The sequence below is a fragment of the Dama dama genome, chromosome 26 (genome assembly GCF_033118175.1).
Source record: "Dama dama isolate Ldn47 chromosome 26, ASM3311817v1, whole genome shotgun sequence".
Classification (NCBI taxonomy): domain Eukaryota; kingdom Metazoa; phylum Chordata; class Mammalia; order Artiodactyla; family Cervidae; genus Dama; species Dama dama.
The window spans coordinates 52639847-52653826 of record NC_083706.1 but is presented as its reverse complement, the minus strand read 5'-3'; the positions used below and the strand labels follow the sequence as shown (position 1 = coordinate 52653826).

Genomic DNA, 13980 nt, shown 5'->3' with positions numbered 1-13980 from the left:
AGCCTTTCCTGGCATCTGAGTAAAACACACAAAATGTCATAGAACTGGTCACTTGTGGAGAAATATAGGCAGAATTTGAAGTTTTGAATTAATTCAAATATATATGCATATATGTTTGGAAAACAGTTTATAATTTTTAATTTTGTTTTTTTTAAATACAACTAAATAACACACTAACTACAGGCTCTTAGCATTTCGTCCTCGCAAAACCTTGGAGCCCGCCTCCTTCATCCAAGGTCTGTTTCTCTCCAGTTCAGCTTCATTACCACGGAGTTTCATGCAAATAGAAAAGCATTGCAGAACATCATCTTTTCTCAAACCAGAACTGATCTGAATCTGTATTAAAACAGCAAGGAATAAATGAAAACATCTCTATGAAGTCTTAACTCAGAACTGAAATATGAAAAGTGACAGTCTCGCATCCAGTCTCACATCTCACCAGGTTTATGGTTTTTGTTTCTCAAATATATGATCCTCGAAACCTTCACCCAACTCATGCAAAGTTTAAAAGCACAGCCTGTTTCAGACTGTTTACACATACTTTTCACACATGATGTGAACTGGCAGGCCGGCCCACTGTTTTCATGGAAGCGCTGGGAGTGGCAGCTGCTACATATCACGATATTTTTCTCAACCTGAAACTGTTACTGCCCTACACCGAGGCACACACTTCACAGCTGAGCCTGAATGCAGACTGAATTCGAAGTGTCCTGGCTAAATGCCAAACTCAAAACTTCCCTGACCTGTCTTCCTCTACACTGACAGTGTGTGCATGTACCAACTCGTCTGAAAATAGCTGGTTCCATAAACGGGGGGAAACCGTCCAAGAAATATTTGCACAATGAAATAATCATTTTATTTTGTCATATAGGCAGACAACCAGTCAATTCGGTTAAAAAAAAAAATGTAAACATTTTCTTTTTAACATTTGATGAGTTGACTTACTCCATTGGGTGGTTTGTTTATACTGGTTAGTTGTCTACATTGCTGCATCTTAGATCTGAATGTTCATAATCTAAGGAGGAATTTTGGTGGAGTAATGTCTGAAGGTATGATCAAATCACCATAATCCAGATTTGAACATATGGTTAAATGCAGCTTATGTGCTGCGTGCTAAGCCACTTCAGTCATGTCCGACTCTTTGTGACCCTATGGACCCTAGCCCACCAAGACCCTCTGTCCATGGGATACTGCAGGCAAGAATACTGGAGTGGGTTGCCATGCCTTCTTCCAGGGGATCTCCCTGACCCAGGGATCAAACCCATGTCTCTTACATCACCTGTATTGGCAGGCGAGTTCTTTACTACTAGCGCCGTACTGAGCAGTAAATGCTCCGAGTGAGAAAGACCCATCGCATGTGTCAAGTCGGGGGCTGACAGCACCCTGGGCTTCTGTGTTCCCTTCCCTGACCCCTACCAGGACAGCGATCCCACCTCTGACTGTTCTGTGTGTTAGATTTCCTGAGACAACAAAAAAATACAACTTAAAAACCAGAGATCCCCTCTAGCCTCTTACTTGTTTCACCCCTATAGGATGCTGCACAAAGATGTGACAACCAAAGCAGTCAAGTTGGGAGCCTACCTCCCTTGGCTCCTTTGCCTTCCAGGATTGTTTATGTCTTTGAAGAGTGGCTGTGGTCTAGTCTTGTTATGGCCTATCTTCTACCATTTTCATGTCCACCATCAGTTTTTCCAGTGAATAATTTAATATCTGTTCTTGGGTTTTCTTGGTTGTTAAAACCAGTTGATATATAGAGAAAATGAGCAATAAGACTTATGTAATCCTCAACTTTAAGCAGAATTCACCTACAAAATCATTCAGTCTTCCTAGACTATCTGAATTGAATTTGTTTGCATAAATCTAATTCCACCAAAGGCTTCTAAACTGTGAACTAATTACATGATCTAATTTTGGAACTTTTCCAAAGTTAATCCCTGAATTAGTTATCTTTTGCTTTTCTTTTATGCATCATCTTGCTTTTTCACATTTCATTAGGTATCAAAACCAAAAGAGACACAGTGGAAGCTATTTATATACTATCAAGTCTCAAGATAATGGAAAATATTTTATCACAGTTAGATCTGCAGAAGTTAGATGGTTCCTGAACTAATGTTTTGGCAGAAGATAAAGGTACAAATAATTATAAACAGCAATATTTTAAAATATTAAGAATTTTTAAATATTTTAAACCGTATTCCTTAGAAGAACAGCTATTTGGCTGAATTTGATTTTCATTTTTAATTGACTTGAACCTTGGTGTGCATGCATGTCTATATGTGTCTCGATGAAATGAATGTGTGGATGTGCAGTGAGGTGTGGTTGGAGAGACTTTTGGATATTAAATCAAAAAGCATATTGTCCAATAGGAGAGAAATTGCCTGTTATCTCTGAACCTCAGTTTTCTCACCTAAAATTAAGGCTAACAAGGCTTGTGTAAGTTGCGCTTCCCTGGTGGCTCAGATAGTAAAAAATCCACCTGCAATGCAGGAGCCACAGGAGACACGGGTTCACTTCCTGGGTCGGGAAGATCCCCTGGAGAAGGGAATGACTACCCACCCCAGTATTCTTGCCTGGAAAATCCCATGGACAGAGGAACCTGGCGGGCTACGGTTCATGGGGGTCGCAAAGAGTCGGATATGACTGAGTGACTAATACACTAATGCTTGTCCAGCTGACACCAGTTGGAAAGTCCCAGGGAAAGCCTACGTGGACTCAGGTGGGGTGAGGGGCCCCAGGTGGGGGCGCATCCTCTGTCATCCAGTCCAACCCATTTCAAGGGCTTGTTACAGAAATCAAAGGAGATGGTGTGTGTGCAACTTTATTAATTACATATATAGGCTCCTAACAACACATACTGGGGAGTGACATAATTATACCAACACCTCAGTGTAAGACTTGGGATAACATTTAACTTTACTGAGTCTTATTTCTTCAGATATGAGAGTGGATTATAACAAATGCATGTGGTGTAACACTGCAGACAGATACATTAGTTACAACTCCTTTGGTTTTTTAAGAAACATAAACTCAACTGGAAATAGTTTAAAGGGAAAAAAAAAAGTTTACTGACACTCTCAAATAACACAGACTCCCTCTGTCCATGTAATTATCTAGGCAAGAATAAGCAAGTGGGTTGCCATATCCTCCTCCAGGGGATCTTTGTGCCCAGGGATTGAACCTGCATCTCCTGTGTCTCCTGCATTGAAGGTGAATTTTTTTTTTTTTTTTACTTGCTGAGCTATTGGGGAAATCCCAGATGAAAAGAAGCAACCAAGCCTCACAGACCCCTGGAGCCAGAAATCGGAATGCTAACAAGACTTCCTCTCCTCTCTTCTCACTGAATATTGTCTTTCTCTCTTCAGACAGACTTCGTGCATGTGGTTGTACACACCACTACCGGCAACTCCTGTGTCCCACATCTCACAATTTTGCTATAAGAAGAAAAGAAAGAAAGAAAAAAAAAAAAAACCACTTGACTAAAATTGCCCACCTCCTCGCCCCCAGCCTGACACCAGTTGGAAAGTCCCAGGGAAAGCCTACGTGGACTCAGGTGGGGTGAGGGGCCCCAGGTGGGGGCGCATCCTCTGTCATCCAGTCCCCGTTGGAAGCAGAAGGCTGCAGTAAGAGAAACAGTCTCCCCCAAGAAGAGAGGGGGGTCCCCAGAAATGAGGAGGGCTCGGAAGCAGTCAGAGCGATACATGCTCACACCGAAGCAAAGGGGGTCATTGTTCTTCTTGCTTCACTCCCCAGCAAGGAGGACTCAAGGCTAAGGGGGAAGCTCATGGTCAAACCCACGTGTGGCCGACGTGGGGAACACAGTCCAGAACAGGTTGAAAGGCATCTCTGCGTTGGAAGTGCTTGGCAATAAAAGTAAACTAAGTTATTCTGGCGCCTATAACCTAAACTATTCCAGTTTATAGTCTTAACACAAGTACTACAGGACCAAGGATCAAAACCAGTTTGTATTTTGTTAGGAAACAGCACTATTTCAGAGTTTCTTTGTTTTTTTCCCTCACAAAGTTTTATTCATCTCCTGTTAAATCATGCATATGATTTACTTGGGGCTATGACTGAAATTTTTTCAATTAGAAAAATGTAAATTACAGGTACATTATTTACAACACATACGTGGTCAACTGTGTTTTAGAGAATCACCCGAGGAAACAGCAGCAGGATAAAACCACACAAAGATAGGTTCTTTGACATCACACTGGTTTAAATGATCCTCCTGTTCCTTTTGGGTCTGTTGGTAGAGCTTTTCCATTCCTGAGTGGTTTTCCTCTGGTGACTCTCATTTGCCGTGGGAACTGTTCTGATGGGCAGTCGCCCGTTGCATGGGGTTTATTTGTGGCCCCGTGATGGGGAACTTCCATCCCGTACTCACTTACTGGGTGTGTCAGCTGGACCCAGCTCCTCTGTGTTGGCGCCCCTGGGCCATGCGTCAGTTTATTCCCCACCGCCTGTCCCAGGCTGTGTCCACCACGTCCTTGAAGACTGGAGAAAACGTCACACTCCAGGGTGGACCACTGTTCCCTTGACCCTCTCTCTTTAGGCAATAGGATGATGTTGATGGCATGCGTGCCCTGTCATGTTCTTTGCAACCCCACGGACTGTAGCCCACCAGGCTCTTCAATCCGTGGGATTCTCCAGGCAAGAATACTGGAGTGGGTTGCCATTTCCTCCTTCAGGGGATCTTCCCAACCCAGGGCTTGAACCCATGTCTCTTGCATCTCTCGCATTGGCAGACGGATCCTTTACCCCCTGGGAATCCCCTCTCTTTAGGCGTGTGGCTCTATTTTGGCTGAAGTGTGACCCAAGCTTATCCGTAGGCACTTCTCAGGCAGAGCTTCCCGCATCTTCTCAAGTCGATACATGTGCAGGTTTTGTCTCCACAAAGGTGGGTGAGACCTGAGTGAGTGTCTGGTTCGCAGACGTGCAACGTGAAAAAAAAAAAAAGAAGCATTTTTTGGCATTATCATCCTCCCAGTAGAAACACAGCAGACAAGTGTGACCAACTTCACCCCTCTGCCCGATCCCAACTGGGCCCCTCTCCCACCCAGGAGCTGGGGTGGGAGGTGTAGTGCTCTGCCCGGCCTTTGTCCGTCTCGGCAGAGACTGGATGGAGCACTTCCTGCCCCATGGTCCCAAAGGGAGAGCCAGAGGGCAGCGCTGAAAGTGACATTCCGGGGTGAGGGCCAAGGTCACGGCCAGCGAGGGTGTCCAAACCACGTCATAAAGTAAAGTAGGTGTTAGAAATCTGGGGCCGCATTAACACGGCCAGAACGCGGAGCCACAGAGCTGCCAGGAGCAGGGAGGGAGGGAGGCAATGGGTCCCCCCCAGATGTGGTAGGTCAGGGTCTGCTTGCTCAGTTACTGGGGGCTCCATGTGCTCCCAGGGACCCCCAAGTTAATTCTAGTTTCTGATTTAAACCTCTTCACAGGTGAGCGGGAAATTCCACTCTCCGTTGTTTTTCTAATCCCAAACAAGCTGAGACACAGGCAGAGTCAATTTCAGGTTTATTCGTGTTGTTGTTGTTTAGTCATTAAGTCATGTCCTACTCTTTGTGACCCCATGGACAGTAGCCTGCCAGGCTCCTCTGTCCTTGGGGATTCTCCAGGCAAGCATACCAGAGTGGATATGCATTTCCTCCTGGGGCGGGGGGATCTTCTGGACCCAGGGATTGAACCCGAGTCTCCTGCGTCGGAAGGCAGGTTCTTTCCCACTGCGCCAGCTGTTACCTTTATCCAAATAGGAATCAGCCCCCCTCATCGTGAAGCCCCCTCCAGAGTGCCTTTGTGCAGAGGAGCTCCAGCAGCTAGGAAGCCCACACTGTGCCTTACGGATGAGGCTGCGTTTGCCCGCTCACTCCATGCCATGTGGAGGGGGGAGACGGGTGCTTTGTGACAGTTTCCACGCTTTATCTCACCATCCATACGCTTCCTCCGCTTCCCTGAGCTTCCCGTGCGGACGTTTACATACATGCCCAACTGTCCCAAGATCCTAAAGGAAGTAGGAGCACATTACGACGGTCTAAATCAGAGTCCAAGCGCAGGGCCAGGCTGTTACACATTCAATCACATCCTAAAAACCAACCACAGGCCTTAAAAAAAGAAAGCTTCTCAAACCCCAAGAATAACCTGATTGCTTCTATGTTGCATTGAGTTATATAACTACATACTCTTCTCATGCAAAGGCAAAACTATGTTGGTCCCTGTTACTTAGACATTAAATTGCTTAGTTCCTTGGGGTCATGGGGCAGTTAGGGAGTTTAGGAAGGTCATGTACACACTACTATATTTAAAATAGGTAACCAACAAGGACCTATTGTACAACATAGGGAACTCTGCTCAATGTTATGTGGCAGGCTGGATGGGAGGGGAGTTTGGATACAAGGATATGGATGACAGAGTCCCTTTGCAGTTCACCTGGAACTATCGCAAATAAAATAACATCATAAATAAAAAGTTTGGAAAAAGTCAAATTGCTTAATTCTTTCAGAAACATTTCTGACCAAAAAAAAAAAAAATCCAACAATAGAGCTATCCGGAGGTTCGCAGGCATTAGCAATTCCGGTCGTTTGGTGATTGAATTATTCCTGGTCTGTTATTCTGCTTTGAAATGCTGATGCCTCCCCTTCTCTCTCTCTCTCTCTCTCTCTCTCTCTCTGTTTCTCCCTCCTTTCCTCTCACTGCCAGAGGGGAAGGAAGGAGCGGGGAGCCCACCTCCCTCGCCGCCTGAACTGGACGGAGACTCACTTCGGCGGCAGGAAATGGAACCGATCCAGGTGACCCATGAATAATCCCGAATAGACTGTAACTTTCATTCTCGGGGTTTCCTGATGGGAATATAACAAAGTTCTGGACTCTGGAGGACAAGAAAACAAGAAAAAGCCCTTTCCACTTAAAAAAAAAAAAAAAAAAAAGACTTCTTTATTCACAACCTCACTGCCCATGGAGTGAAATTGATCACTTTTGTAAAACATTTCATTTTCTGGCAGGGAAGTTCAAACCTGGCTGAGGGTTATAGCCCTTTCTTTGTGTCCAAGGATTTCCATGTGTGATTTCTCTTAACGTTAATTCTCTTTCTATCAAAATTTGAGTGTATCACAAAACATTCTCGAAAGCACAGGATTCCTTTCTATCTAGTGGCCGTAAGAGGAGTGACTGACACACGTCTTCTTTTAGATGATAGCTAGCACTCTGTGAACAAAATAACCATGATGAGGGAAGAGTCACTCCCCTCCCAGGCTTGTCGCCTGGGGGAGAGACTCTGAGGAGAGGTAAAAACATCGCAGCACCCCACGCAGGGGAGGCGAACGGTCCCTTGGCCGCCGGGCACCCCGGCTTTCAGGGCTGTGGGACCACCATCACCATGGACACCCCAGCGCTCTCAGCGTGGTTCAAAGGCCGTGTTGTGTTGAATGGACACCCAGCTCAGGGTCCAGAACTGAGGAAACCGCAGAAACCTGTAGTAAGAACAATAGCAGCACTTCTGTAAGTGCAGAACCTTGGGGTTGATCGTCTCTTGTGCTTTTAACAGGGTCTACACAAAGCTGGTTCTCAAGGAAAATTTGTTACAAGAAAAGTACCTGTTTCATGTCTCTAGGACAGCTCTGTGGCATAGAACTTTCTGTTGGGTAGAAACGTTCTTTATCTGTATTGTCCTGGTGGCAACCACCTGGGGCTACTGAGCCCTTGAAATGCGGCCAGTGTAGCTGAGGGGCTTCCCAGATGGTGCTAGTGGTGAAGAACTCGCCTACCAATGCAGGAGACATGGGAGCCCCTTGTTCAATCCCCGGGTCAGGAAGAGCCCCTGGAGAGAGACATGGCAAGCCACTCCAGTATTCTCGCCTGGAGAATCCCATGGATTGAGGAGCCTGGTGGGCTAAGTTGATGGGGTCACAAAGAGTTGGACACGCATGTTATGAAATTTTAGTACCACAGATGCACTGTTTACCTGACCACGCACTGTATGCACATCTGTGCTTTTACGTAAAACCAGTGTAATTTCTTGCTTCCTGAGAACCAATTTTCATCACCTTGTAGGGGGAAGGGGTGATGTCACCTCGGTCGAGAATGTTCTAGAATGGACTAACTCTTCTTGGCAACAAAGAGGAATGAAGTCAAAAAGGCATGCGCCGGCTCCAGTCAGACTTTAGTTTTAGTCCTGGCTCTGCCTCTTGGGCAAATGCTGTCCTAAGTCGCTTCAGTCGCGTCTGACTCTTTGCCACCCCACGGACTGTAACCCGTCTGGCTCCTCTGTCCATGTGATTCTCCAGGCAAGAATACTGGAGTGGGTTGCCATTTCCTCTTCCAGGGGAACATCCCAACCCAGGGATCAAACCCGAATCTCCTGCATTGGCTGGGTGGGTTCCTTACCACTAGCACCACCTGGGAAGCTTCATCTGTAAGCCTCTGTCTTGCTCATCTGTAAAATGGGGGTAAAACTATTTCATGAGGTGACGAGGATTCGTTAAGAGCTTGTGACATGCATTAGGTGCTCTCCAGAGGTTGGCTGGTTTTATCACATTCTTTCTAGCATTGCAGCCAATCTTCCAACCTCTTGTTTCTAGAGGTTACTATTTTGGATTCTCTTTTTCCCCCAATAGCCTTTGAAAAATTAATATAGTTAATTTACAATGTTGTGTTAGCTTCAGGTGTATAGCCAAGTGATTCAGTTACACACGTGTGTGTGTTGTGTGTGTGTGTGTAAAGTGACGTGAAAGTCGCTCAGTTGTGTCTGACTCTTTGCACCCCCACGGACTACACAGTCCATAGAATTCTCCAGGCCAGAATACCTGAGTGGGTAGCCTTTCCATTCTCCAGGGGATCTTCTCAACCCAGGGATCGAACCCAGGTCTCCCACATTGCACGCAGATTCCTTACCAGCTGAGCCACAAGGGAAGCCCATGTGTGTGTGTATTACATATATATATTCCTTTTTAAGATTCTTTTCCATTATAGTTATTATAAGACATTAGATATAGCTCCCTGGGCTATCCAGTAGGTCCTTTTGTTCACCTATTTTATATAGAGTAGTGTATATTTACGTTAGGGCTTCCCTGGTGGCTCAGAGGGTAAAGAATCCACCTGTGATGTGGGAAACCCGGCTTCGATCCCTGGGTCAAGAAGATCCCCTGGAGAAGGAAATGGCAAGCCACTTCAGTATTCCTGCCTGGAGGATCCCATGGGCAGAGGAGCCTGGCGGGCTATGGAGTCACAGAGTCAAACACAACTGAGCAACACAAACACATTTACACATTAATTCCAGACTCCTAGTTTATCCATTTTGGATTCTTTAAAAGGGGGTTTACAGTGTCTAGGAACAGCTCATTCTTTGTTCTTTCAGGGTGAAGGTTCTTAAGAATTCACTGCTCAGAGAGACATAGGGCGTCTTCCTCCTCTGGCTCAGGCCAAATCTTCCAAACACTTATTAAGGCCCTTCAGAGCTGACGAGACAAATCACAGGCAACATTTGCCTAATATAAAATATGCACAGTAACACTATCTTAATTAGATGTACATGTCTCTGAAGATATAAATAAATGCTTCCTTTTTGATATGTCTGATTTAATAGCCTAATAACAGGGGAATGTTACTGAAATATAATTCAGGGGGTGAGGGAGAAATTAATAAACTCAAATATTTAAAGCTCAACAGCAATTAACAGCCCATTTAAAACGAATTTCCAATTTTAAATTGTATTTATCCTTATCCAACCAGGACTAAGCCCCGGGGTTCATCATTATTCATTTTCAGACCTAACAGGGTGCAGCGCCCTTTGCTTGGGAGGCAGTTTCAGATTCCATTATCCGGGGGTAGCCGACCGTGAAGCCAGCCAGGACCGAGAGGAAGGCAGAGGCCCACCTGAGCGGCCACAGACACAGGGTTTCCCGCTTTCCCCTTCGCTGAGTTAGCTTCTCTTGCTTCCTTGGGAATTTGGAATTCAGTGTTCAGACTGCGTGTTCAGCTGCACACGTTCACACACACACAAACTAGATGTGGTTCCTCTTAAGGGTCCCCAGATCTCATGGAATGGTCCCCCAGGGCGCCCCGCTGAGTCCTGACCTCCTTCGTGGCATATGGTGGAAGCACGAAGGTGAGTGTCCAGGCATGGACATCGAGGACTCACCCTGGAGGGACCGCTCCTGCTGTGCCCCCATGAGCGGGGAGTGTGGTGGGCTCAGCGCCCTCTGCATTGTCCCCGCTGGGCCCTGCGTCTGATGGGACCGAGGTGGGGCAGGAGGTGGGGTGGGGCTGGAGGCAGGGTGTGCTGGTGGTGGGCTAGTCGCTGAGTCATGGCCAACTCTCTGTTACCTGCCAGACTCCTCTATCCATGGGATTCTTCAGGCAAGAATACTGGAGTGGGTTGCCATGTCCTTCTCCAGGGGATCTTCCCAACCCAGGGATCAAACCCGGGTCGCCTACATTGCAGGCAGACTCTTTAATGACTGAGCAACAAGGGAAGATCTACAAGCATGTGCTGGCTCTTCCTAAAAGGTGCTCCACCCAGCTGGGGCTGCCGGAAGCGCACAGGAGTGGATGGAGACAAGTAAGTCAAGGTTGTTCCCTTGAGGATAAATTCAGTTCAGTTCAGTCGCTCAGTCGTGTCCGACTCTTTGTGACTCCATGAACCGCAGCACGCCAGGCCTCCCTGTCCATCACCAACTCCTGGAGTTTACCCAAACTCACGTCCATCGAGTCGGTGATGCCATCCAACCATCTCATCCTCTGTTATCCCCTTGTCCTCTTGCCTTTAATCTTTCCCAGCATCAGGGTCTTTTCCAATGAGTCAGCTCTTTGCATCAGGTGGCCAAAGTATTGGAGTTTCAGCTTCAGCATCAGTCCTTCCAGTGAACACCCAGGACTGATTAAGGATAAATTGTTATGTATTAACCCAGTGAGGGGACACGCGGGAAGAAAGGCAAATAGCAGCATGCAGTCTTCTGTGCACACAGGGGGCCAGACGAGGAGACACACCTTGTTGCAAGGGCTGGGCCTTCCGCAGAGGAGCGGGCATCACGGGCCAGTCCCTCTTGGGCTACTTTGTCAGGCCCAACAAACCCATGGACCCCTTCTCTGAGAAGCCCTCACTTCCCCAAGGGGTCCCCAGTAGCCAGGCTTACACCGCGTGATTCTGCCCGATGGTCCCAGCCACGGGTCTCTCCCACTCAGCTTCTCTCTCCCAGAATTTGAAACTGGCACTAGTGGTGCCAACTTTCTGTTGCTTACTAGGACTGAAGAGAGGCAAATCAGGAAGCTGGAATGGATGCTATTCAGTTGGGTGGCCACCATTTCCTGACCTGGGGCAAGGAGAGCTGGTTTATAGGCAGAGAAATGAAGAGGACAGGAAAACGCAAGTGATCAAGTGACTGTCTGGGATCTGAAGGTTTATCAGCATTTGCTCTTGGTCTTTGCAAGACCTGACTATTCTTCTGGCCCTTGTTGTTGTTGTTGTTGTCCAGTCGCTAAGTCTTTGTGACCCCGTGGACTGCAGCACGCTAGGCTTCCCTGTCCTTCATCATCTCCTGGAGTTTGCTCAAACTCATGTCCATTGAGTCGTGATGCCTTCCAATCATCTCACTCTCTGTCTCCCTCTTCTCCTCCTGCCCTCAGTTTTTCCCAGCATCAGGGTCTTTTCTGACCCTCCTTGGGCACCAATTATCTAAAGAAGAAACTCCTCCTTATTTTATGCTGAAACACACATAGGTCAAGATCTATCTACCAATAAAACACGTTAACTAGTCCCAGTGACCTAGGAGAGATGTGGACCTCACTGGAAAGGAAACAGTGACAGTCACTCAGTCATGTCCAACTCTTTGTGATCCCAGGGACTAACTATACAGTCCATGGGATTCTCCAGGCCAGAATACTGGAGTGGGTAGCCTTTCCCTTCTCCAGGGGCTCTTCCCAACCCAGGGATCGAACCCAGGTCTCCTGCATTGGAGGCAGATTCTTTACCAGCTGAACCACCAGGGAAGCCCATGGACAACTCCCAAATGTTGGAAACAGCAGAGGACCAAAGACGAGTAAGTTAAGCAACCCAAGACAACTCTACCACATGGGATGTTTCTCCACCTGGAAGTTGTGGGAAGGGGAGGGAAGAGGGTGAGGAGTACAGGGTGGACAGGTCCGGGCTTCCAGGAGCACTTGGGAGCACCTTCTAGAATCAAAGAATTGATGCTTTTGAACTGTAGTGTTGGAGAAGACTCTTGAGAGTCCCTTGGACTGCAAGATCTAACCAGTCCATCTTAAAGGAAATCAGTCCTGAATATTCATTGGAAGGATTGATGCTGAAGCTGAAGCCCCAGTACTTCGGCCACCTGATGGGAAGAGCTAATTCATTGGAAGGGACGCTGATGCTGAGAAAGACTGAGGGCAGGAGGAGAAGGTAGGACAGAGGATGAGATGGTCGGATGGCATCACTGACTCAATGGATATAAGTTTGAGCAAACTCTAGGAGATGGTGAAGGACAGGAAGCCTGGCATGCTGTAGTCCATGGGGTCACCAAGAGTCAGACACTACTGAGTGACTAAATAAAAACAGTGTGGAATCTTCCCAGACCAGGGATTGAACCCATGTCCCCTAGATTGGCAGGAGAATTTCGATCCACTTCGTCACCAGGGATTCCCTGTTCAATTATTCTTAGTGTTTGTTAATTTTCTTTTAATTACAGTTTCTCTTGCTACCTAGGGCCTAGGGCCTAGTTTATTTCTAGGGGAGGATTTCATGCCTGTGGGTTGGGTTTCTCAGGGGGGAAAGGCTTCTCAATGGGGGTTTGAGCCCAAAGAATAAGATATTCCAAAGGATGGCTAGGCCAGTCAGACTACAGGTCTCGTTTGTTCCATCTTAACGCTGAAGCCAGAGGCACGGCACTTCCTTCAAGGGGCCTGGGGGAGACGAGGAAGGTGGTGCTGGGGCTGGCTGCGAGGGTCTACGATGAGCAGGACCCACGGCTGTTCCAGGCAGGAGGTGGGTGATTTGCCATCTGTGGTGGTCCAGAGGTAAGCTAGTAGATTATAAGAAGCAGGTGGACTGGGGAATCCAGGAAAGGTGTAGTCAATATTTCCGATTAGTTAAGCTTCAGTTTCTTTCTGAGCAACCTTAAGTGAGAAACGGGTATCTGACAGTTCCTGGGGGAGCTCAGAGAATTGACATTTGCGCATGGTCAGTCTCTCAGTCGTGTCTGACTCTTGGCGACCTCACAGATTGTAGCTTACCAGGGTCTTCTGTCCATGGGACTCTCCAGGCAAGAATAGTGGAGCGGGTGGCCATTTCCTCCTCCAGGGGATCTTCCAGATCCAGGGATCAAACCCATGTCTCTTGTGTCTCCTACATTGGCAGGTAGGTTCTTTACCCCCGAGCCACCTGGGAAGGCCAGAGAATTAACACAACAGCCCAACAACCGACTCCAGTTGCCCACATGGAGTCCAGCATGGGTGGTATCATTGAACTGCAGTTTTCTGTTATTTGTCATTGCTGTTCCTGCTCCAATGACATCCAGGCCTGCTCCACGGTCAAGTTTCAGGTTCCCCAAGGAGAATCTGGCCCCAGCAAAGTGTGAGAGCAACCAGCTGTGGTGTAAGCATGAGCTGGGGTCTGGGACAGGTGGGCATCCGGTGGCCAAAGTGTGCAGGGCAGGGGTGGGTTGGGTGGGGCCTCGGAGCAGGAGCAAAGAAGCCTTGGGGGCGTCTGGTATGGAGCAGCAGATTGCAAATCGCTTTGTCTCAGGACCTCTTCACACTCAAAAAAATTGTTGAGAATCCCAGAGAGACACAGGTGGGTTATGATATCTATCAACATTGACCTTGTTAGAAATTAGACCCCGGAAGTTTTTCAGACGCAAGGACACAAGCACCTGGGCCATTAGAGTGAAGGTGCTGCTACACCTCAGGCAGCCTCTGGAGGCCTCAACTGTCTGCTCCTGAGAGTAAAAAGGAAGAAGGTCAGTGACATGCTAATTATTGTTGTTCACTCAC

The 13980-nt window shown here is 47.3% G+C and overlaps 1 long non-coding RNA gene across 1 annotated transcript; it reads left to right on the top strand.

Annotated features, from left to right (window-relative positions):
• Positions 1 to 2001: 2001 nt before the first annotated feature.
• LOC133047110 (uncharacterized) lies at positions 2002 to 3883 on the top strand. Its single transcript, XR_009690656.1, has 2 exons — positions 2002 to 2130; positions 3363 to 3883. It is a non-coding gene; the product is annotated as an uncharacterized LOC133047110 (long non-coding RNA).
• The last annotated feature ends 10097 nt before the right edge of the window (positions 3884 to 13980 follow it).